The following is a 25,701-nucleotide window of genomic DNA, read 5'->3' as shown; positions in this document are numbered from 1 at the left end:
GTGGGCAAAGATCATGAACAGGCAAGTCAACACACACACACACACACACACACACACACACACACACACACAAAATCATTCATAAACATTATAAGATGCTCAATTTCCCTTATAATTAATCAAACTAAAACAATAAGGTGATTATTTCTACCTATCAGATTGGAAAATATTTACAGATTGATGATATTCAGTGTTGGCAAGAGGGTAGGAAAGTGTGATGGGGAAATACTCTTGCTGGAATTGTTAATTAGTAGCACTCTTTGGGAGGAAAATATAGAATTTTTTTTTTTTTTTGAGAAAGAGACAGAGGGCAACCTGGGGAGGAGCAGAGCGAGAGAGAGACACAAAATCCTTAGCAGGCTCCAGGCTCTGAGCTGTCAGCAAAGAGCCTGGCAGGTCCCAAACCCATGAACCGTGAGATCTGACCTGAGCCGAAGTCAGACGCTTAACTGACTGAGTCATCCAGGTGCCCCTGATTACATTTTTAATGTTTATCTCCTTTGACTCAACATTTCTGTGTCTAATAATGTGTATCATAGAAGTATGCAAGCATTCGAGGGTGTTCAGTATAGCACTGCTTATAATATTTTAAAATTCTAGAATAACCCAATTATCCATTGAGATTGGTAAATAACTATGGTACTTATAATGGAATACTATAAAGCTATTTAAAAAATGAGACATATCTTTACATGGTAGTATTCATTAAGAAAACAAGTTGCAAACAGTATGAATAGGTAGAAGGTTTCTTTATGGAATGATGAAAGGTGCAGTTAAATAGTGGTGATGGTTGCACAACACTGTGAATGTACTAAAAGACAGTTTTATCATCAGAGACAGAGAAATTTGGGGCCAAGAAGGATGTATAAACAAACCTTGTTGAACTAATCCTGATCTTCCTAGTTACCATTTCACCATTTACTACCCCTAGCCCAAATTTCTCTGTCTTATCAATTCTTCACAAATTTATTTTTTCCTTGTCTAAGAGGTATAAAAGCTTCCTGCTCTGGTCACTTTTTTGGGTCTTGATTCTCTTGTGAAGGCTCCCATCTACATGTAAAAATTTAATAAAATCTGCATGCTTTTCTCCTATTAATCTGTCCTTATTGGTTTAATTTTCAGATGCAGCCACGGGCCCTAAGAAGGTTGAGGAAAAATTTTTTCCTTCTCTATAGAACTGTATTATTTCAGAACTGTGAGTTTGTAAAGACTGTTTTTCTTGCATTTCCTAATTCAATAAAGAAAAAGAACATGCACAAACCCTTTTTCATGATAGATGCTGCAATCTAACCTTCAGTAGGACTGAAATGTAAACACTCATTTATCTAGAAGGAATTGGGTACTAAAGTCTATATACCCTGAATTATGCTTCTGTTTCCAAACCAAAGCATCTGTGACCTTCAGACAATAAAAGGAAATGTAAGATTCAGGGTCAGAGGATTGGAATTCTGGTTTCAGTCCAACCAGTGATTTGTTGTGTGAATAAAGGAGAACTCTTTAACCTCTCTAGGCCTCCATTTCCTCAACTCTAAAAATGGAAGATGGCACTAAGTGTGGTAAATTTATGTGATCATATGAGAAATCAAGAAGCCAAAAACAAATACTACATTCAGAAAATTCCATTTAGGGAAATGCCTATTATTTTATATAATCTTAAGAGAGTTGGGTAAGGCAACTAAATTCAGAGCTATGGCCAAAGTACACATTTGTGAGGATGGTCAACAGACTGTATGCTTACGTGACATTTTAAAAACCTGGAAATGAGGCCTATGAGAGAATTTCTATGAATGCCATGAAGTCCTTCTCTAAAGAAATATTTGAGCATTCTAAGAAGATGAGAAGTTTACTCAACTAAGCTAATGTCTCTTCTGGCTTTAAAGATATGTGATTTTGCAGACAATAGAAAAAAATTGTATTCCTTGCTGCCCCCTTGTGAGATGTAGGGAAAATATCCCTTGGTTTATAAATTCATTTTTTAATTCAGCAAACATTTATTATTGTTTATAGTGTGCCAGGCACTCTACTAGTGATGAGAACATACAAATAATTAAGGCACAAGGCCTACTCTAAAGGAACTCAGATTAACAAAGGCTAGCAACAGCCAAACATTTACAATGCAGTGTGATAATGACAGGTTCAAGGACTTACTGAACCACCTAAATCAGCCAGTTTGGTTTGGGGAGGTAGGGTGGAATACTCCAGAAAGTCACCCCAAGAAGGAATGGGAGAGGTTAGCTGTTTCCAAAAGACATTTAGGTAGTGGGGTTAATGAGATTCCCTGATACGGTGATAACAGAGATGTGGTGATAGGGATCAAAGAAATAGAGTCTAGAAGAACAACAAAGACTACGTCTGTACAGCCAAACCTGGACTGAATACCACACGGAAATAAAAGAAACTTGGGGGACCTGGGTGGCTCAGTCGGTTAAGCATCTGACTCGATTTCAGCTCAGGTCATGATCTTATGGTTTGTGGGATGGAGCCCCACATCTGGCTCTGCAGATGACAGTACAGAGCCTGCTTAGGATTCTCTCTCTCCCACTCTCTCTGCCCCTCCCCCACTCATGCCCGCACTCTCTCTTTCTCTCTCTCAAAATAAATAAACATTAAAAAAAGAAAGAAAGAAAGAAAGAAAGATGGGGCGCCTGGGTGGTTCAGTCGGTTGGGTTGAGCGTATGACTTCAGCTCAGGTCACGATCTCACAGCTCATGAGTTAGAGCCCCATGTCAGACTCTGTGCTGACAGCTCAGAGCCTGGAGCCTGCTCCCGATTCTCTGTCTCCCTCTATATCTGCCGCTAACCCATTCTGTCTCGGTCTCTCTCAAAAATAAATAAACATTAAAAAAAAAAAAAAAAGAAAGAAAAGAGATTTGAAAATGGTCAGTCTTTTCAGTTCTTCCAACATAGTCTCTGGGAGTTATTTCCTATCAGTATCTTGGCCATATTTCATATTTAATTTCTCTTCTAATCTCAGCTATTATCATTTAGTACTTTTTTTGTTTTTTTAAGAGAGAGTGTGTGTGCAAGCCAGTGAAAGGGGCAGAGGGAGAGAGAGAAAGAATCTTAAGCAAGCTCCATGCTCAGCACAGAGGCCGACAAGGGGTTTGATCCCACAACCCTGGGATCATGACCTGAGCCAAAATCAAGGATCGGACAATCGAGCAACTGAGCGGCTCAGGCACCCCTTAATGTGGGACCCAAGGAATTTAACAAAAATCCCCTACCCCTGGACAAGCAGAGCAAGACTAACTCCATTTTGTGCTACACCCACCATATCATGTATAACCCCCACATGACCTACTTATTGCTTAAGACACTCCCCCACCCTAGTCAAGCTGCTGAGCACACCCTTACTGGAAACTGGCTCATAAAGGAATGTGGAACCCCTAACCGCCAAAGAATGTAAACCCTGCCTTTTGCCCGCCAAACTTGCGCACCAATTCTGACCAGAGTGATAGGCTAGTTGAAACAGTTACTATAGGGTAAGTTGTAATTCAATTGGCCACCTGCATGTGGACTGACATGACTATGCAACTTTCTGTGTGTGTTACCATCTCATTGGCCACTGGCCCCTATAAAACTGCTACGCCTCTTAACCTAGGGGTCCAAGTCCCTGCTCCGCCGTGTCGGGTGTACTTGGGCCCAAGCTCCAGCTTGCAAATAAACCCTCGTGCGTTTGCATCAGTATCGGCTCCTTGGTGGTCTCTCGCATTCGAAATCGGGGGCATTACACTTATTTAGTACTTTTAAGGATTTTATTAGGGCATAGTTACTATTTTACTTTGGTAACTATAGACAAAGACCAGGTAATATTCAAACCATAATAACTCAAACACCAGTGTCATCAAGAATTTTTAACAATAAATAAAAGCATTGGTGGTGTCAGGAAACAAGTTTAAAAAAAAATCAATTTCGCTTTCTGCCCATGGACGCCGCCGAGTAAGCATCGTGAAAGTCTCCCCTCCCACCACCGTCATGTCTAAGTCAGAGTCTCCCAAAGAGCCTGAACAGCTGCGGAAGCTTTTCATTGGAGGTTTGAGCTTTGAAACAACTGATGAGAGTCTGAGGAGCCATTTTGAGCAATGGGGAACACTTACGGACTGTGTGTTATGAGAGATCCAAACACCAAGCGCTCCAGAGGCTTTGGGTTTGTCACCTATGCCACTGTGGAAGAGGTGGATGCAGCCATGAATGCAAGGCCACACAAGGTGGATGGAAGAGTTGTGGAACCAAAGAGGGCTGTCTCGAGAGAAGATTCTCAAAGACCTGGTGCCCACTTAACTGTGAAAAAGATTTTTGTCGGTGGCATTAAAGAAGACACTGAAGAACATCATCTAAGAGATTATTTTGAACAGTATGGGAAAACTGAAGTGATTGAAATCATGACTGACCGAGGCAGTGGCAAAAAGAGAGGCTTTGCTTTTGTGACCTTTGACGACCATGACTCTGTAGACAAGATTATCATTCAAAAATACCATACTGTGAACGGCCACAACTGTGAAGTAAGGAAAGCTTTATCTAAGCAAGAGATGGCTAGTGCTTCCTCCAGCCAAAGAGGTCGAAGTGGTTCTGGGAACTTCGGTGGTGGTCGTGGAGGTGGTTTTGGTGGGAATGACAACCTTGGCCATGGAGGAAACTTCAGTGGGTGAGGTGGCTTTGGCGGCAGTCGAGGTGGTGGTGGATATGGTGGCAGTGGGGATGGCTCTAACGGATTTGGTAACGATGGAAGCAACTTTGGAGGTGGTGGAAGCTATAATGATTTTGGCAATTACAACAATCAATCTTCAAATTTTGGACCCATGAAAGGAGGAAATTTTGGAGGCAGAAGCTCTGACCCCTATGGTGGTGGAGGCCAATACTTTGCCAAACCACGAAACCAAGGTGGCTATGGCGGTTCCAGCAGCAGCAGTAGCTATGGCAGTGGCAGAAGGTTTTAATTACTGCCAGGAAACAAAGCTTAGCAGGAGAAGAGAGCCAGAGGAGTGACAGGGAAGCTACAGGTTACAACAGATTTGTGAACTCAGCCAAGCACAGTGGTGGCAGGGCCTAGCTGCTACAAAGAAGACATGTTTTAGACAATACTCATGTGTATGGACAAAAAACTTGAGGACTGTATTTGTGACTAATTGTATAATAGGTTATTTTAGTTTCTGTTCTGTGGAAAGTGTAAAGCATTCCAACAAAGGGTTTTAATGTAGAGGGTTTTTTTGCACCCATGCTGTTGATTGCTAAATGTAATAGTCTGATCATGACGCTGAATAAATGTGTCTTTTTTTAAATGTGCTGTGTAAAGTTAGTCTACTCTGAAGCCATCTTGGTAAGCTACCCCAACAGTGTGAAGTTAGAATTCCATCAGGGTGATGCCAAGTTCCATTTGAAGTTTATTTGCAACCTGCTTAGGCACAGAAGCCGTTGTCTCCACAAACATTGGTGTGGTTGAACTGACAGTTAATGTGTTGTGACCTGGAGTTCACCGTTAAAAGGGTCACCCAAGCAAAGTCCTGGAGTTTATTTGGTTATTAATATGATTGTTGGCACATCCTATGCAATATATCTAAATTGAATTATGGTATCAGATAAAATTATAGATGGGATTAAAGCTTGTGTATCGTCCATTATCATGTGTAATCAATAAACGATTTAATATTCTCTTGAAAAATAAAAAAATTTAAAAATTTAAAAAAATTAAAAAAATCAATTTCTCACAGTTATAATCTCCAGGACTATCTAGAAGACCTAGCAGATGATTGGTTGGTTGAAATAATGAATTTGCATGAATGACTAGAGAGTGAATGAATTTGAATCAGTGAATGGTTCTGATATCAGCCTGTGAGGAGAGGGTAAAATATGGGTTACTAGAAAAGAAGGAGATGAGTATTTGAGAAAGGGAGAGCCTCGTATAAGCTAAGGCCATTTATCAAAAGAAACATGAAACCGGTACATGGATTAATTATTAATTAGTGCTGAGTAATTTAGGGGGCTATTTGAGGGCACAGGTATCCAAATATAGACAGAATCTGACTTGGGTCTTTTCTCTGAGCCTCAAGGGATTATTTACTGTACATCTATTCTTTGGAATATGAAGAGACTGAGGTGGGGCTTAGGACCCAGAAGACCTCCCTCTTCCACTTCCTCCCAAAATGTTGGCCTGTGTTACTCACAGGCTTCAACCACTTCTTTTCAAGACCTAGACACAAATCTGGTTCAATAAAAACTATTAGCAGAAGAGAGAACATTCAAGAGTTGTAATTACCTAAATGTCCCACCATTAACCATTTGAATGACTAAATCCTCTACATTGATTGTTTTAATGAATGAAAATTAAAACCAAATAACCTCTAGGCTCATTTGATGCTACAGTGACAAAACTGAACCTCTAGGCATTATATTGCAAGGCCCTGAATTGAGCCAGGGGAAGCCAAATAGATAAAGTACAAGGAGAATGAGATGGTGAGTGGAAAGGTACTGGTGCACACTGGAGTAGAAAGAAGGTGATGGGGGTGTCTGGGTGACTCAGTCAGTTAAGCGTCTGACTTTGGCTCAGGTCATGATCTCACGGTTTGTGAGTTCAAGCCCCGTGTCAGGCTCTGTACTGACCGCTCAGAGCCTGGAGCCTGCTTCGGATTCTGTCTCCCTTTCTCTATCCCTCCCCGACCAGTGCTCTGTCTCTCTGTCTCTAAACAATAAATACATGTAAAAAACAAAAAAAAATTTTTAATTAAAAAAAAAAAAAGAAAGAAGGTGATGGCTGCCCTAGCAAACACATTTCATTAGTTATCCATTGATGGGAGAGCCCTCAGTACCACTCCCTAGTTAGGAAAATTCTTCCAGGAAAACACTTTCAGTCAGAAAAATGCCTTTGTAACAAATAGTGGTGCGGTTAGAGCAATCGCTTCCTGCTATTGCCTACCACCAGCCGCCACGCAGCTCAGCCCCTGGCTTCTGCCCTCTGAAGCAATGGCTTCCCTCATTGTCAAATCACTTTACCCAGTTCCAGAAGGCCTGCTAGGAAGATTATGTGTTGTCAGCAAAGACACATGAGAGAGGATTTTTAACTTTTTAAATCTAAAGAATTTTGCAAGGCTGAATTTCCAGCCCAAACAATATTATAATGGAAAGAGATTAAACAGATTTTGTGGAGACCGCCTTCAGGCAAACAAGCTTGAGCAATGGAATATGGAAAAGGCCACAGTGACCACCTGGTTGATACAGACAGGCCCATCAGGTGACCCACCTCAAAATGTCCTTAGGCCCTAACTGACCAATGGGCTCCTTACGACCAGGCACAGTTACCAAAAAAGGTAAGATTCTATACGTTGCCAAACCTCCTCTTTTTCCCCCTTTAAAAGCAGCCCCCACCCACTGCGTCTTTGCAGACAGCCACTCTTCTGCTCTCGTGCCCACCACTCCCTTGTGGTGTATTCAATACATTTTTGTCTCCTTTGTTCTGCCTCAGGTGAATTCTTTCATCTCCCACACCATTGGCTTCCACCTGATCTGATTGTTGCCCCACATTTGGTGGCTCCCCTCCTATGAAGAGGTACCCCATTTAGACACCACAGATTTGGTTTGCCATATTCATAATAGAGGAAGCCATCATCTTGAATAAGTTAAAGGAAGAAACTGTCATACTCATCATTATACCCTGGTGCAGCACGGGTTCACAAAAATAATTTTTTGAACCGAACTCAACACAAAGTAATTTAAACTAAAACCCAGGACAGACCTAACAATATGAATGTACAAATCATGCACTAGTGGATCTTTCCAAAGCACTGTATTTGTTGAAATTTTGAAATACATACAATGGCAAGTGAGCAGTCTCCATGATTGGTTGCTCTGTGGCACATGTAAAGACTGTTCTAAGCTTTTCTTCTGCAGGACAAGCATTTCTAAGTTGAAGTCAGAGCCAGAAAGTTTGAGCAGTTCAGCACTTTTTATAACCAATCAGTGAATCAACATTTATAAAGCACTTATTGCGTGCAACGCACTGTTCTAAGGCGCTGGGATTATAATGGAGAGTCACTGGGGTTGAAAAGGGACTTTAGTCACCTCCATTTTGACCTTGGTCTGTACTTCCTAACTGATTTAAATTCTCCTTTGTTTATCTCTTAACTCAGACAAAAGACCCAGGAGGCAAAGCATCCTCTGACAGGAACATAATTACCCTTCAAGCAATAACAACTGCCCTGAGCCAGCAAGACCCTGCTTGATTGACCCCAAAATAATGACCTTTACTGCCCACCTGCATGTACCCACTGACCTCATGTTTTCCTTATATAAAGGTAAAAGTATTTTCAGCACTGTGAAGACAGTCTTTGAGAGGCTTAGTCCCCTGTCTTCTGACTGGTGACGTCACTGAAATAAATTTCCTGTCTTATTTCACTACTGCTCCTCTTCCTGCCTTGGGATTTGTCAGTGGCCAGTAGTGGCTCCTGGTCCGCTTGGGACCCCCAGAGCCTGGTGCTCTTGCACCCCTGTGCCCCAGTTACAGGATCCCTTAAAAGTACAGGAAGGCTCTTCCCCAATGAAATACAAATTACCCCCAAATCTTCTATTTGCTTGAAATTTTTATTAAGACCCTCATAATCAAATAAAACTTGATACCAAGTACATGGGTTGATTATTAATTAGCGCTGACTGATTTAGTGGGCTACTTGAGGGCATAAGTATCCAAATATTGACAGAAAGCAACTACTTTAAAATAGTGTGGGGCACCTGGGTGGCTCACTTGGTTGAGCAGCGACTTCGGCTCAGGTCATGATCTCACAGTTCATGAGTTCGAGCCCCACATGGGGGGCTCGGTGCTGACAGCTCGGAGCCTGGGGCCGGCTTCAGATTCTGTGTCTCCCTCTCTCTCTGCCCCTCCCCTGCTCTCTCTCAAAAATAAGTAAACATTGAGTGCACCCCGCAGTCCTTCGGATCTGTCTCTTGCTTCAACAGTGTTTGGACGGAACAGACCCAGGGACGCCCATTCTACCGGCCTCCGACCACCCTCAACCTTTTTTCCAGTCGCAACCTTCGGACCCATCTTCTTGCCACCCTCTGCCTCCGGGACCAGCCAACACGCGACTTTGAATTTAGCTCCTCATTACCAATCAACCCCGAGCGCCCAAATTCATCAGAAGTACTCCACAGAGGTGGAAGCCGCCGTCAACATGCACCTGCGGGCCTCCTACACCTACCTCTCACGGGGCTTCTATTCCGACCTGGACGACGTGGCCCTGGAGGGCGTGGGCCATTTCTCCCGCGGGGTGGCTGAGAAGAAGCAGGAGGGCGCCGAGCGTCTCTTGAAGATGCAAAACCAGTGCAGGGGCCATGGCCTCTTCCTGGAAGTGTAGACGCCGTCCCACGATGAGTGGGGTAAATCCTTGGACGCCAAGGAAGCCGCCCTGCTTCTGGAGAAGAACTTGAAGCAGGCCCTTCTGGATCTGCATGCCCCGGGCTCTGCCCGCGCAAACCCCCATCTCTGTGACTTCCGGGAGGATCACGTTCTAGATGAGGAAGTGAAACTCATTAAGAAGATGGGCGACCACCTAACTAATCTCTGCAGGCCGTCCGGTCCCCAGGCTGGGCCGGGCGAGTATCTCTTCCAAAGGCTCACCCTCAAGCACGGCTAGAAGTCTCTGGAGCCCAGCAGCCTTCGAGAGGGTCCTCTGACATCCACCAGGTGCCAGGGCTTGTGCCTGAGTCTCTCCTTGCAGCCACTAGGCAGCTTTTTAACCACGTGGAGCCCTCTCCCAAGCGGTGGACCAAATGAAAACAATAAAGCTTTCTGCAGCAAAAAAAAAAAAAAAAAAAAAAAAAAAGTAAACATTAAAAATTTTTAAAAATAAAATAAAATAGTGCAATTTTCATAGCCTGGGTGTGTGTAATAGGACCCATGCACAATGGCATCTATGATGTGCCAAATAAATGAGTTCACAAAATGCACACTATAAATTAAACAATCATAGAAAACACAGTGCCAACTTCTCCCCTAGTAATCTTAAATTCAGATGCCTGTGTTTGTCATTTTTTTAAATATTTATTTATTTTTGAGACAGAGAGAGACAGAGCATGAGCGGGGGAGGGTCAGAGAGAGGGAGACACAGAATCCGAAGCAGGCTGCAGGCTCTGAGCTGTCAGCACAGAGCCCAACACGGGGCCCGAACTCACAGACTGTGAGATCATGACCCAAGCTGAAGTCAGATGCCCAACCGACTGAGCCACCTAGGGGTCCCTGTGTTTGTCATTATAGCAAACACTTTGTCTCTTTTAATTGTTTCCTTTTTTTTTTTACCATGTACATGTATTCTCTATTACCATTCCTCCATCCACCTCGCTCCCACCAAATCTGTACCCGTAATGATACTTTTTTCTTTCAGGGAACTATCCAAGTTTGCAAAAGTTGACAAGAGGCATATCTCTTCATCAAGAATAGGTCAGAAAAAAAAAAATTACTATATTGAATTAATTTCAGATGATGTAAAGACCGAAATGGGAAAAGCAAAAGTCTTAAATGATTAGAAACCCATTTGGGAGACTCTGACATCCAGACATAAACAAGATCCAAAACACAAAACATACAGAAAAATATTCATAAATTCAACTACATTAACACATAAAGCTTCTAAATAACAACAGTGACCATTTTAAAAAGTTAAGAAAAAGCTACAGACTGAGAGATGATATTTAGGAATGTAGATTAGCACAATTACTTTCAAGGCAATTTGTCTACATTTCATAAAGTTGGAAATACACATATCCTATACCCCAGCAATCCTACTGTAAAATGTATAGCTGGAACAGTAATTCTCAAACTTTAGCTTGTGTCAGAACCACTGGGGAGCTTGTGAAAATACAGTTTGTGGAGACCCACCACCAGTTTCTGATTGAGTAAACCTGGGTGAAGGCCCTAGAATTTGTATTTCTAACAAGTTCCAGATGATATTGATGCTCTTGCTGCTGATTCAGGCACTACATTTTGCGGATCACTGCCCCCAAAGAAACCTCATACCTGCACTTAAGGGGACGCATGCAAAAAAATGTTCACCACAGGATTGTGCACAGTTGTGACAAACTAGAAACCAACAATAAGGAAATGGATGGATAAATGTATATTCAAGCAGGGCAGTTAAATGAATGAACAACACGTATCGATATGAATAATTCTCAAATCCTAATGGTGAGGGGAAAAAACAAGTTGTAAAAGAATATATTCAAGATACCAATAAGGTAAATCTTATACAACAGTCTACTGTTGTATGTGTACATTCACATGTACCAAAAGTACAAAAGCAGGGATAGCAAAGATACATGTTAGTGAGGGGTTAAGGGAATTGAGATTGGGAAGGGGTTCAAAAGGAGTCTCGCTGTATCTGTGATCTCTTGTTTCTTTAAAACTGACCTGGAGCCCACTCCTTTCCAATTCCCTCCTCCCTACCCCAGCAGAGGGCACTGAGAAAGTGAGATCAGCCACGTGTCTGGAGGAGAACTGCAAAGCATGTTTCAATGGGAGCATCCCTCTCTGCACAGCAAAATGATACAGGATTGAGAATGATCTATTTCACTACTTTTCATTTCTTTTTTCCTGGTTTTCTCTTTTTTAATATTTTTTAATGTTTATTCTTTTTTTTTTTTTTCTTTTTTGAGAGAGAGACACAGAGCACGAGCAGGGAAGGGGCAGAGAGAGAAGGAGACAGAATCTGAAGCAGACTCCAGGCTCTGAACTGTCAGCACAGAACCTGATGCGGGGCTCAAGCACATGAACCTCGAGATCATGATCTGAGCCAAAGTTGGACGCTCAACTGACTGAGCCACCCAAGTGCCCCAGTGTTTTGGTTTTTTTTCCTGGTTTTCCAAACAAACTTAGACATCAGTACCTGCCTATATGGACAGAAGGAAGGAAGGAAGGAAGGAAGGAAGGAAGGAAGGAAGGAAGGAAGGAAGGAAGGAAGGAAAGGATGGATCACACCAGCACTTATTAGAAGGATAATGCCTCTCTTTAGAGAATAGATATATTTTATCATCATGGTGTGTGAGAGGCACAGTGGGAGCCACAAAATCAATAATAACACCAACTTATATTTCCATAGTACCTTTCCGTTTCCAAGCTGTTTCACTGGGAGTAGAAAATAGACAGTTATATAAAGTAAGAGAAATGCAATGTACCCTGTTATGACTACCATAGGTTTGGGCTCTGATGAAAAAAATTCCTTCTTCCTTTGAATGTGAAGAGGTTCAGGGCATGTTAACCCCAAAATATGCTGCTTTGACATATAGACTATTTTGAGTTAAAGGCACTGGAAAACAGTGAATATAAGAAAAAGACTCTGACTTTCCTTCTGGTTCTTAAAAGCAGGAGATGAAATTCCCATGCACAGATGTCCTCCCAATGCAAAAAGGAAAGTAACATTCTTATCATCAAGGATGAGAAGCTGAGACCCAGAGAATCCTACACAAGCAGACCTTGTTAAAAGCATCCTCTCCCTTCAGCTGCCCCACAGTCTAGTCACTTCTGCACACTTGCCTTTGTTCAACTTTATACAAAAGCAAATAGGTTTTGCCATTTTTTGAGTCTTCATTCCTTAGGAGGGCTCATGTGTCACGTAAAACAACGTAAGTAGGGGCCAGTATATGAATGAATGAAGGAATCTATCTTTCTTGTGGTCTCTGTTCATCTTCCTATTTTTTAAGTTTATTTATTTATTTTTAGAGAGAGAGAGAAAGAGAGAGAGAGAGAGAGAGTATGTGTGTGTGTGTGTGTGTGTGTGTGCGTGCCTGTGAATGGGAGGGGCTGAGAGAGAGAGAGAGAGAGAGAGAGAGAGAGAGAGAGAATCCTAAGCAGTCTCCTCACTATGAATGCCGAGCCTGATGCGGGGCCGAACCCATAAACCTCGAGACCATGACCTGAGCAGAAGTCAAAAGTCAGACACCTGACTGACTGAGCCACCCAGGCACCCCTGTTCATCTTCCTATTAATATTCTCCCCACTAATTCTAGATGCCCTCCAGAGGGTGGTGCACTGCCAATGTACCAAGATATTTCAATCTTTTGCTTTTAATTCAACCTCACATGCCCACTATACAAGAGGCTGCTACAGAATCTCACACTCTCTGCTACCAAACAAACATCATTTTATTTTCTCCAAAAGAAGAAACTCAAAACAGGGTCCCCTTCACATCCCATCTGCCACCAACGCTTATCACTTCTTTCCCTATAATTGTTTCAGTCTTTTGTCACTGTTTACCATTGTTAATATAGCTCAGAATAACATAACAAATTTTAACTGAATATTGCCAATACAAAGTATTTTAAATTAATCTTACTTAAGCCTTAAAACTGTATAAAACTAGGTATTTATCTTAGAGAAGTGAAGCTTGTGTTCATAAAAACCTGTATGTTTATAAAAACATAAATGCTTACGGCAGTATTATTTGTAAGAGTCAAAGACTAGAAACAACTCAAATATCCCCCAGTAGGTGAATGGATACACTGCAGTACACTCATATAATGGAATACTACTCATTAATTACTCGTTAATAAAAAAGACCTATTAACACATGCAACAACCTGGATGGGTCTTAAGAGCCTTCTACTGAGTGAAAAAGTCAATCTCAAAAGTTGACACATTGTATAATTGCATTTACATAACATTCTCAAAATGACAAAGTTATAGTGATGGAGAAGAGATTGGGTGACAGGGAGGGTGTGACTTTAAGGGATGATACAAGGGAACTTCTTTGTGGCAGTGGACCAGTTCTATATCCTGACTGTGCCAGTGGTTACACAAATCTATATATTTGAAAATTTCATAGAACTCTGCAGCAAACCACCCTCCAAATCAGTATTTGTAAGAACTGTGAAATCTAAATAAAATCTGAATTATTGTTAGTATTTGCCAATGTCCACTGACTGGTTTTGATAGTGTTATCATTGGAGGAAGTGGAGTAAAGGATCCACAGGAACTTTATACTGTGTTTGCAACTTTGAGGATACAAAATTATTTTGAAATAAAAAGCTTACAATGACTATTTTATTTATTTTTTTAATGTCTATTTTTGAGAGAGAGAGAGAGCACATGCACAAGCAGGGGAAGGGCAGAGACAGAGGGAGACAGAGGATCCAAAGTGTGCTCCCCACTGACAGCAAAGAGCCCGACATGGGGCTCAAACTCACAAATTGTGAGATCACAACCTGAGCCGAAGTTGGAGGCCCAACCAACTGAACCACCCAGGCACAATGACCACTTTTAATTAGAAGGGCTACCAAGTAAAAAATTCACTTTGGGAAGATCCTCACTTGCAAACATTAGGGCTATATTTAATATTCTGTAGATCTACATATTCTGAATCCTTCCAAAAACTTAATAAAAACAATGACACTCTGAATTGGTAGCTGATAATTGTGATTAATAAGAAGCAAATGTAATTTTACTAACCTGGAGCTATAGCTGCCATCAGGGTTTCCAGAATAACTGCTTCCATTGAATTGGTCTGCTTTTACTCTCCATAAGGCTAGCCTCCCCTACATCTGCTGTGCAGGAGTCACCTGGCCTGAAATGTGATTGGGCAGGGGGTGGGGCACATAAAGCTAGTACTCAACACAGTATGGTACTGGCACAAAAATAGACACATAGATCAACAGAACAGAATATAAAGCCCATAAATAAACACAAAATTAGAAGGTCAATTAATCTTTGACAATGTTGGCAAGAATATGCAATGGGAAAAAGACAGTCTCTTCAACAAATGATGCTGGGAAAACTGGACAATTACATGCAAAAGAATGAAACTGGACCACTTTTTTACACCATACACAAAAATAAGCTCTCACATTAAGGACCTAAATGTGAGACAGGAAACCATCAGAATCCGAGAACACAGTATAGGCAGTAATTTCTCCAACATTGGCCATAACAACATTTTTCTAGATATGTCTCCCGAGGCAAGAGAAATAAAAGCAAAAAGAAACTCTGGGACATCAAATAAAAAGCTTCTACATCAAAGAAAACAATAAACAAAACTAAAAGACAACCTACAGAATGGGTGAAGACATTGGCAAACAACATAGCTGATAAAGGGTTAGTATACAAAAATATAAAGAACTTCTACAACTCAGGGTGCTGCTTAAGCCTGCTTATGCTCTGTTTCTCTCTCTCTCAAAAATAAACATTAAAAAAATAATAATTAAAAAAAGAACATACAACTCAACACCAAAAAAACTCCCATATAATCCACTTTAAAAGTGGGCAAAAGACATGAACAGACATTTCTCCAAAGAAGACATTCAGATGGCCAACAGACACACAAAAAAAGATGCCGAACATCACTCATCATCAGAGAAATGCAAATCAAAACTACAGTGAGAGGGGCATCTGGGTGGCTCAGTCAGTTAAGTGTCCAGCTTCAACTCAGGTCACTATCTCGCAGTTTGTGAGTTTGAGCCCCACATCTGGCTCTCTGATGCCAGCGTGGAACCCACTTTGGATCCTCTGTTTTCTTCTCTCTGCCCCTCCCCCACTTGAGTGTGCACACATTCTCTCAAAAATAAAATAAGCATTAAAAACAAAAACTACAATGAGATATCACCTCACACCTGTCAAAGTGGCTAAGATCAAAAACACAAAAAACAACTACTGGCAAGGATGTGGAAAAAGTAACCCTGTGCACAGTTGGTGGGGATTCAAACTAGTACAGCCACTGTGGAAGACAGTATGAATATTCCCTCAAAAAGGTAAAATAGAACTACATTACAATACAGTATCACACTACTGGGTATTTACCCAAAAAATACAAAAACACTAATTCAAAGGGATATCTACACCCCTATGTTTATTGCAGCATTATTTACAATAGCCCAGTTATGGAAACAGCCCAAGTTTCAAGATAATTGAAATTTTCAATTATTCAAGATAAATGAATAAAGAAGATGTGAGATAGATACACACACACACACACACACACACACACACACACACACACTGGAATACTATTCAGCCATAAAAATGAATGAAAGCTTGCCATTTGTAACAACATGGATAGATCCAGAGAGTAAAATTCTAAGCAAAATAAGCCAGTCAGAGAAAGACAAATATCATATGATTTCACTCATATGTGTAATTTAAGAAACAAAACAAATGAGCAAAGAGGGGGGAAAAAGAGAGAGACAAACCAAAAAACAAACTCTTGACTATAGAGAACAATTGGATGTTTACCAGAGGGGAGGTGGGTAGGGGGATGGGTGAAATAGGTGGAGGGGATTAAGAGTATACTCACTTATCTTGAGGGGAGCCTGAGTGGCTCAGTCAGCTGAGCATCTGACTCTTGATTTCAGCTTGGGTCATGATCCCGGGGTTGTGGGATCAAGCCCTGTGTCGGGCTCTGAGCTGAGCATGGGGCCTACTTGGGATCCTCTCTCTCCCCCTCTGCCCCTCTCCCCAACTCATTCTCTCTCTCTAAAATAAAAAAAATAAATTAAAAAAAAAAAGAGTATTCTATCTTGATGAGCACTGAATGATACATGGAACTGTTGAGTCACTATATTTTATACCTGAAACTAATAAAACACTATGTTAACTGGAACTAAAATTAAAAAAATAAAGTGTACAACATGATGATTTATGTATGCAATGTGAAAGGGGAAATAAGTTAACTTTTGTAATTTGGTTTTATGTCATTTATAATTTGATTTGATGTCATTTAAAAATTTCCCTTTGAGAAGGAACAAGTTTAAAAAAAAAAATCAAGGCTGAAAAAAGGATTCTGGGAACATAGTAGATAAGAAGCACCAGAAATCTGTCTCCTAACCTAGACAACAACTACACTGGTAGAATCTGTCTGATGTAACTATTTTGGAGCTCTGGAGTCTACTAAAGGTTTGAACTTACAGGGAAATGCCTGGATAGCAAACAGGTTAATTTGGGTCCATTTAGACTCTCAGTTCAATAGCAGCTGCACATCCTTTACCCTCCAGCCCTACAGGCAGACAGCTCTATGGGCATTCCTGCAGCAGCCTGCATACAACTATGGAAGCCAGTGTTTGCAATAAGGATTTTGTCTTCCAAATACTGGGGATCTGTACCCTGGTTCCCTAATCGCTGCATCTGATCACACAGGTGCAGACACAGAGATGGACAGCTATTATTGCATTGCCCCGTGGACCCCCTCACCTCACATTGTTGCAAGCCTCTCCCCATCTGACTGAAGCAACTTCAATGAAATTTAGAGGACTAGACCATCTCCCCGCCCCCCCCCCCCCCCCCCGCCCTGCCACCTCTTCATTTTCTTCTTTTTCCCATTTTGGGAGTCAGACATCAAAGACTAAGGCATTCAGGGGCACCTAGCTGGCTCACTCAGAAGAGCATGTGACTCTTGACCTCGGGGTTGTGAGTTCAAGCCCCATGTTGGGTGTAGAGATTACAAAATTAGAAAGGCATCATATAGGGGCACCCGGGCGGCTCAGTCAGTTAAGTGTTTGACTTCGGCTCAGGTCATCATCTCACAGTTTGTGAGTCTGCGGCCCACATCAGGCTCACTGCTGTCAGCACGGATCCTACTTTAGATCCTCTGTCACCCCCTCTCTCTCTGCCCCTCCCTGCGCACAGTCTCTCTCTCTCAAAAATAAATGAACATTAAAAAAAGGAAATGAAAAAGAAAGTCACCATATGTCCCCAGAGAAAAGCACAGACTCAAAAAATGACCTGAGAGCACCTTAATTCTATACTGCAGGCTGACCCTTCACAGAGAAAGCCTACAATTTTTTTTAATGTTTATTTATTTTGAGAGAGAGAGAGAGAATATGAGCAGGGGAGGGTCAGAGAGAGAGAGAATCCCCACAGGCTCCATACTCAGCGCAGAGCCAAACACAGGGCTTGATCTCATGACCATGAGATCATGACCTGAGCCCAAACCATGAGTCGGACACCTAACCAACTGAGCCACCCAGGCACCCCAGCCTACAAGTTTTCTGAAAAGCAAAACAAAACAAAGCCAAAAGCCAAAAAATCTTGGGAAAGGAAGAGAATCTGATTTCCAGAGTTAGGCCATATCATTAGATTCAAATATTCATGTTTTCAACAACAACAACAACAACAACAAAAACCCACAAGGCATACAAAGAAACAGGAAGAGGAAAAAAAACTACACCAACAGACCTGTCTCAATAGGTGGACCTACTACACAATGTCTGAACAAAGTAGACATATCAATATGGAGATGATTACCCCATCTAATCCCCATCGTAACCAAAAGAAACCAAAAAGAGATTCTAGAGCCCAAAAGCACAATAACTAAAATAAAATTTTCAGAGATGGATTTGAGCAGGCAGAAGAAAGAATTAGCAAATTTGAAGAAAGAACAATGGAAACTATCAAGTCTGAGGAATGGAAAGAAAAAAGATTAAAGGAAAGTGAACAGAGTCTACCATCAAGCAAACCATCACACACAGTGTGGGAGTCTCAAGGTAAGAAAGAGAAAGGAGAAGAGATTATTTAAAGAAATAAGGGCTGAAAACTTGCCAAATTTGATGAGCTATGAATATAAACACCCAGCAAGCTCAACAAATTCCAAGTAGTATGAAATCAAAAGAGACCCACACCAAGATACATTGTGATCAATCTATTGAAAGAAAAAGAACAAGAGAGAATCTTTTTTTTTTTTTTAATTTTTTTTTAACGTTTATTTATTTTTGAGACAGAGAGAGACAGAGCATGAACGGGGGAGGAGCAGAGAGAGAGGGAGACACAGAATCAGAAGCAGGCTCCAGGCTCTGAGCCATCAGCCCAGAGCCCAACGCGGGGCTCGAACTCACGGACCGTGAGATCGTGACCTGAGCTGAAGTCGGACGCTTAACCAACTGAGCCACCCAGGCGCCCCTAACAAGAGAGAATCTTAAACACACCAAAAGAGAAGTAACTCATCATATCAGGGACCCTCAATAACATTATTCACAGATTTCTCATCAGATACCGTGAGAGCCAGAAGGCAGTGGACTGAAATATTCAAAGTGCTAAATAAAAAAATTGTGAACCAAGAATCTTGTATCTGGCAAAAGTGTCCTTCAAAAATGAGACAGCCTCAGATGAGGGAATTTGTTACCACTAGGCCTACCCTGCAGGAAATGTTAAAGGGAGTCCTGCAGGTTGAAATGAAAAGACATTAGCCTATAACTCAAAGCTGTGTGAAGAAATAAAGATATTGTGAAGGCAAATATGTGGGCAACTATAAAACCAGTGTCATCTGTAAAAAATGGTTCGTAACTCTACTTTTTGCTTTCTACATGATTTAAGAGAATAATACATTTTTAAGATTTTATTTTTAAGTAATCTCTACACCCAACATAGGGCTCAAACTTACAACCCCAAGATCAAGAGTTGCAAGCTCCACTGACTGAGTCAGCCAGGCACCCCAAGAATACTACATTAAAAAAAACCAAAACAATCATTAATCTAAAGCTCATATTCTTATAACTGATTTATAATTCCACATTTTATTTCCTACACAACTGACTAATACATTATAAATAACAATTATTAGTTTATGGTTTGGGACACACAATGTATAAAGATGGATCCTGTGACATCAATAACTAAAAGTAATGGGGAGGGAGCTATATAGGAGCACAGTTTTTGTACGTTATTAAAGTTAAGCCGGCATAAATTGAAATTAGAATGTTTATAACTTTAAGCTGTCAAATCTAATTCCCATGGTAACCACAAAGAAAATAGTTACAGAATATACACAAAAGAAGAAGGGAATTAAGGCATTTTACTACAAAAAATATCAGCTAAACACAAAAGAAAACAGTAATGCAGGAAATAAGGGACAAAAAAAGCTATTAGGCATACAAAAACACATAGCAAAATGACAGGAGTTCCTCTTTATCAGTTATTACTTCAAATGTAAATAGATTAAACTCTCCAATCAAAATACAGAGGTTGACAGAATGGACTTAAAATAATGATTTAGCTCTATGCTCTCTACTGTAGATTCATTTTATTTTATTTTTTTAAGAGACTCACTTTAGATCCAAAGACACAAATAGGTTGAAAGTGAAAGGATTAAAAAAAAGTCTTTCTATGCAAATAGTAGCCAAACCAAAGCAGAGGTGGCTATACTAATATTGGACAAAATAGACTTTGTAAAAAGTTTATTTATTTATTTATTTATTTATTTATTTATATGAAGAGAGCACGTGCAGGGGGAGTAGAGGGGTGGGAGAAGGGAGAGAATCCCAAGCAGGCTCTGCACTGTCAGCATGGAGCCCAATGTGGGGCTCAAACTCATGAACCATGAGAATGTGACTTCACTTGATCTTAGCCAAAAGGCCAAGAAGTGATTCCGTGAGAACGTGACTTGAGCGGAAATCAAGAGTTGGAGGTTTAACCAACTGAGCCGCCAGGCACCCCCCAAAATAGGCTTTAAATTTTTAAAAGTTTGCAAGATGGGGTGCCTGCGTGGCTCAGCCGGTTAAGCATCCAACTTCAGCTCAGGTCAAGATCTCCAGGTTCATGAGTTCAAGCCCCTCTTTGGACTGTGTTGACAGTTCAGAGCCTGGAGCCTACTTTGGATTCTATGTCTCTCTCTCTGCTCCTCCCCTGCTTGCACTCTGCACTCTGTCTCTCTCTCTCTCAAAAATAAATAAACATTTAAAAAGCTTGCAAGAGTCAAAGAAAGACGTTATGTATTAGTAAGTGGTTGAATACAATAAGAGGATAACAATTGTAAACATTTATGCCCCTAATAATGAAAATCAAAATATATAAAGCAGAAACTGACAGAATTGAAGGGGAAAGTGGAAGTTCCACAATAATAGTTGGAGACTTTAATACCTTATTCTTAATAATAGAACAAATAGAAGATAATTAAAGGGAGGATTTGAACACAATAAATCAAATAGATCTGAAAGGCATATATAGAACACTCTACCCAACAACAGTGTACACATTCTCCTTAAGTGCACATTGGACATTTTCCAGGATAAGCTATATGTTAGGCCACAGATGAAGCTTCAAAATACTTCAAAAGATGGATAGCATACAAAATATCTTCTCTCATCACAAGATGAAGTTAGAAATCAGTAACAGAAGGAAAACTGGAACGTTAATAAATTTATAGAAATTAAACAACACACTCTCAAATAACCAATGAATCAAAAATGAAATCACAAAGGACATTTTCTAATTTCTAATTTTCTAATAGTTAGAAACTAATGAAAATGAAAACACAACATACCAAAACTTATGGGACACAGCAAAAGGATTGTTAAGGGGGAAATTTATAGCTATAAATGTTTATATTAAAAAAACAAGAAAGATCTCAAATCAATAACCTAACTTAACAACCTAAGAAACTAAGAAACAAAGTAACAATAAACTCAAAGCTAGCTGAGGAGAAGATAATATAGAGCATAAATGAATGCAATAAAGGGTAAGAGTAATAAATGTAATAAACAATGGAGAAAATCAATAAAACCAAAAGTTGGTTTTTCAAAAATATCAGCAAATCGATATACCTTTAGCTAGATTGAATAGGAAAAAAGAGAAGACACAAATTATTTAAAAAAAACAAAAAAATAAAAATAAATGAAAGTGGGGATATTACTGCTGAATCTACAGAGATAAAAATTATTATAAGAGAATACTATGAGCAACTATATGCCAACAAATTCAATAACCTGGATGAAGTGGACAAATTCCTAGAAAACATGAAAACTGCCAAGTCTAAATAAGAAATAGAAAATCTGAATAGACCTGTAACAAATAAGGAAATTGAATCAGTAATCAAAAACCTCCCCCAAAATAAAAGCATTAGACCTGATGGCTCCGTGGTGAATTCTACCAAACATTTAAAGAAGAGCTAATACCAATCCTTCTCAAACTTTTGAAAGAACTGAAGAGGGGAGAACATTTCTAATCTCATGAGATCAGCATTTCTGTGATACCAAAGCCAGTCAATGACACTACAAAAAAAGAAAACCACAGACTATTATCTCTTATGAGCATTGACGCAAACGTTCTCAAGAAATACTAGCAAACCAAATTCGACAGCATTTTTGGTCAAAATTTTCTTTAAATTCTTGTTAGTTAACATATAGTATAATACCGATTGCAGGAATAGAATTTAGTGATTCATCACTTACATGTAACACCCAATGTTCATTACAGCAAGTGTCCTCTTTAATGCCTATCACCCATTTACACATTTACCCCACCCATCTCCCTCCATCAGTCTTCAGTTTGTTCTCTATCTTTGTGAGGCTCTTATAGTTTGCTTCCCTCTCTCTTTTTTTTTTTTTTCCTGCTTCCCATATGGTCATCTGATTGTTTCCCAAATTCCACATATGAGTGAAATCATACAGTATTTGTCTTTCTCTGATGGACATATTGAGCTTAGCATAATACACTCTAGCTCTATCCATACCATTGCAATTGGCAAGATTTCATTATTTTTGATGGCTGAGTAATATTCCATTGCATATTTGTGTATATACTACATCTTCTTTGTCCATTCATTAGTCGATAGACATTTGGGCTCTCTCCATAGTTTGGCTATTGTTGATAATGCTGCTATAAACATCAGGGTGCACGTATCCCTTTGAATCTGTATTTTTTGCATCCTTTGGATAAATACCTAGTCGTGCAATTGCTGGGTTGTAGGGCAGTTCTATTTTTAACTTTTTGAGGAAACTCCACATCAAATTCAACAGCATAATAAAAGGATAATACATCATTGCCAAGTGGGAATTATTCCTGGAATTCAAGGAGGGTTTAACATAAAAAAATTGATCAGTATAATACACCATATTAACAGAATGAAGGAAAAAACCCTTCATGATCATCTCAATTGATGCAGAAAAAGCATTTGATAAAAATTCAACATTCTTTTAGGATAAACACACACACACATGCACACACACACGCACACGCACACACACACCAAACTAGGAGAAAGAAAGAACAAAAGAACATCTAAATCAGAAAGAAATAAGTAAAATTATCTCTATTCACAGATAATGTGATCTTATATGTAAAAAACCTTAAAGATTTCACAAAAAAAATGATAGAATAAATTAATTCAGCAAAACAGCAGGATATAAAGTACACACAAAAATCAGTTGAATTTCTATACACTAATATTGAACAAACTAAAAAGGAAATTAAAAAAAAAAAAAACAGTTCTACTGGGGCACCTGGGTGGCTCAGTTGGTTAAGTGTTTGACTTTTGATTTTGGCTCAGGTCATGATCTCTCAGTTCGTGGGATCAAGCCCCATGTTGGACTCCGTGCTGGCAGCTTGGAGCCTGCTTGGGATTCTCATTCTCTCTCTCTCTCTCTCTCTCTCTCTCTCTCTCTCTCTTCCCCTGTGTGTGCCCCTCCCCTGCTCTCTCTTTCTCTCTCAAAAGAAATAAATAAACTTCTAAAAACTAAATAAAAAATAAAAATAGGGGCACCTGGGTGTCTCAGTCGGTTTAGCATCCAACTCTTGATTTCAGCTCAGGTCATGATCTTGTGGTTCTGATTCATGAGATCAAGTTCCGCATTCCCTGCTTGGGATTCTCTCTCTCCCTCTCTCTCTGCCCCTCCCCACCCCACACACACACACACACTCTCTCTCTCTCTCTCTCAAAATAAAAAACAAATAAATAAAAATTAAAAAAAAAACAGTCCTACTTATAATAGCATCAAAAAGAGTAAAATACGTAAGAATTAGCTACCTAAGGAGATAAAAGACTTATACAATGAAAACTAAAAGACATTACTGAGATTAAAGACATAAATAAATTGAAACATATCCCATGCTCATGAATTAGAAGAGTTAATATGGTTAAAATATCCTTACTACTCAAAATGATCTATAGACTCAATGTAATCCCTGCCAAAATACCAATGACATCTTTTGCAGAAATAGAAAAAAATGATCCTAAAATTCATATGGAATTTCAAGGGACCCAGAATAGCTAAAACCATCTTGAAAAAGAACAAAATTGGAAGTCTCCTGCCTCCTGATTTCAGAACTTACTGTAATACTACAGTAATCAAAACAGGGTGGTGGTGGCATAAAGATAGACATAGAGACCAATGGAATTGAATAGAGAGCCCAGAAATAAATCTTCTCATATATATGGACAACTGATTTTTGACAAGGGTGCCAAAGCCTTTTCCCCATTCAATGGGGAAAGGATGGTCTTTCCAACAAATGGTGATGTGAAAACTGGACATCCACGTGCAAAAGAATGATCTTGGACTCTTACCTAACACCATATACAAAAATTAAGTCAAAATTGACCACCAACCTAAACATAAAACTCTTAGAAGAAAACATGGAGCAAAAGCTTCTTGACATTGGATTTGACAACGATTCCTGGATATGACACCGAAGGCCCAAGCAACAAAAGACAAAATAGACAAGTAAGACTTCAAGAAAATGTCAAACTTTTGTGCATCAAAGGACACTTTGAACAGCCTTTCCTGAGAGTTGCCATGGTTTCCTGCTTTGACAGTGCCTGGAGGGAAAAGGCGCTAATCCAAACCCCCGCTGGCTGCTCAGAGCCAGCCCTGGGCACCGCCTCACAGTTTCAAACTGCCCCCAAGGCCATCACCCCTCTCCAACGGGGGGGGGGGGGGGGCAGCTGCTGTTGCCTCTCTTTAGCTGCTCACTGTGACCTCCTCGTCTCCCACACCGATGGGCTGCAAATACCACCAGGACTCAGAGGCCACTATCCACTGCCAGATCAACCTGAAACTCTACACCTCCTACATCTACCTATCCATGTCTTACTACTTTAACCTCAGTGATGTGGCTTTGAAGAACTTCAACAAATATTTTCCTCACCAATCTCATGAAGAGAGAGAAAAAGCTGAGAAACTGATGAAGCTGCAGAACCAATGACCACATCCTCCTTAAGGCTATCAAGAAACGGGACCAGAAAGAACTGGGAAAACAGGCTGAATGCAATGGAGTATGCATTTTACTTGGAAAGCATGAATCAGTCACTACTGGTAATGGCCAGAATGGCCACCGACAAAAAACCCTACTTGTGTGACTTCACTGAGACTCATCACCTGAATTAGCAGGTAAAATCCACCAAAGAATCGGATGACCACATAACCATCTTGTACAAGAATCTGGCACTGCAGAGTGTCTGTTTGACAAGTACGCACAGACAGACAGTGATAACAAGAGCTAAGACTTAGGCTGAGGGTAACTTCCCTGGTCATAGCCACAGAGGTGACTTCCTGGTCACCAAGGTAGTGCATGCATGTTGGGGTTACCTTTACCTTTTCTATAGGTCTTACCAAAATGAATACTTAGGTTCTTTCATTTGTACCATTGCTTCAAATAAAGCAATTTGGTACTCCCTCCAAAAATGAGACTTTTGTGACAGAATGAAAAGGCAATCCCTGGAATGGGAGAAAATATTTGCCAACTATATACCTGCTAAGGGATTAATGTCCAAAATACAGGGGCGCCTGGGTGGCTCAGTCGGTTGAGCGTCCGACTTCGGCTCAGGTCATGATCTCGCGGTCCGTGAGTTCGAGCCCTGCGTCGGGCTCTGTGCCGACGGCTCAGAACCAGGAGCCTGTTTCAGATTCTGTGTCTCCCTCTCTCTCTGACCCTCCCCCGTTTATGCTCTGTCTCTCTCTGTCTCAAAATAAATAAACGTTAAAACAAAATACATAGAGAACTCTAAAACTGAACAACAAAGAAACAAATAACCT

The 25,701-nt window shown here is 40.3% G+C and overlaps 3 pseudogenes; all 3 read left to right on the top strand.

The window, feature by feature from the left end:
- The first annotated feature begins 3,934 nt into the window (after nucleotides 1–3,934).
- On the top strand, nucleotides 3,935–5,649 carry LOC109253318 (heterogeneous nuclear ribonucleoprotein A1-like; annotated as a pseudogene).
- Nucleotides 5,650–7,264: 1,615 nt separating this feature from the next.
- On the top strand, nucleotides 7,265–10,509 carry LOC109253319 (ferritin light chain-like; annotated as a pseudogene).
- A 3,196-nt stretch (nucleotides 10,510–13,705) lies between these two features.
- On the top strand, nucleotides 13,706–25,169 carry LOC109253277 (ferritin heavy chain-like; annotated as a pseudogene).
- The last annotated feature ends 532 nt before the right edge of the window (nucleotides 25,170–25,701 follow it).

The sequence above is a fragment of the Panthera pardus genome, unplaced genomic scaffold, assembly GCF_024362965.1.
Source record: "Panthera pardus isolate Hobbes unplaced genomic scaffold, ASM2436296v1 HiC_scaffold_24, whole genome shotgun sequence".
NCBI lineage: Eukaryota > Metazoa > Chordata > Mammalia > Carnivora > Felidae > Panthera > Panthera pardus.
Note: the sequence above shows the minus strand (reverse complement) of the source record. Positions and strands in the feature narration are given on the sequence as shown.